The following is a 782-nucleotide window of genomic DNA, read 5'->3' as shown; positions in this document are numbered from 1 at the left end:
AGCAATTGACAAAATTGAGCATAGTTATGAGAATATCTAGGTATGATCATGTATATAGGCATAACGTCCGAGACAAGTAGACCGACTCCTGCCTGCATCTAGAGTATTAAGTTCATGAAAAGAGAGTAACGCCTTAAGCAAGATGACATGATGTAGAGGGATAAATTCATGCAATATGATAAAAAAAACCATCTTCTTATCCTCGATGGGAACAATACAATACGTGCCTTGCTCCCCCTACTGTCATTGGGAAAGGACACCGCAAGATTGAACCCAAAGCTAAGCACTTCTCCCATTGCAAGAAAGATCAATCTAGTAGGCCAAACCAAACTGATAATTCGAAGAGACTGGCAAAGATAACCAATCATACATAAAAGAATTTAGAGAAGATTCAAATATTGTTCATAGATAATCTTGATCATAAACCCACAATTCATCGGTCTCAACAAACGCACCGCAAAAAGAAGATTACATCCAATAGATCTCCACAAGAGAGGGGGAGAACATTGTATTGAGATCCAAAAAGAGAGAAGAAGTCATCTAGCTAATAACTATGGACCCGAAGGTCTGAGGTAAACTACTCACACTTCATCGGAGAGGCTATGGTGTTGATGTTGAAGCCCTCTGTGATGGATGCCCCATCCGGCGGAGCTCCGGAACAGGCCCCAAGATGGGACCTCGTGGATACAGAAGGTTGCGTCGGTGGAATTATGTTTTTGGCTCCGTACCTGATCGTTTGGGGGTACGTAGGTATATATAGGTGGAAGGAGTACGTCAGTGGA

The sequence above is a fragment of the Triticum aestivum genome, chromosome 7A, assembly GCF_018294505.1.
Source record: "Triticum aestivum cultivar Chinese Spring chromosome 7A, IWGSC CS RefSeq v2.1, whole genome shotgun sequence".
Taxonomy (NCBI): Eukaryota; Viridiplantae; Streptophyta; class Magnoliopsida; order Poales; family Poaceae; genus Triticum; species Triticum aestivum.
This window is presented reverse-complemented; position numbering follows the sequence as displayed.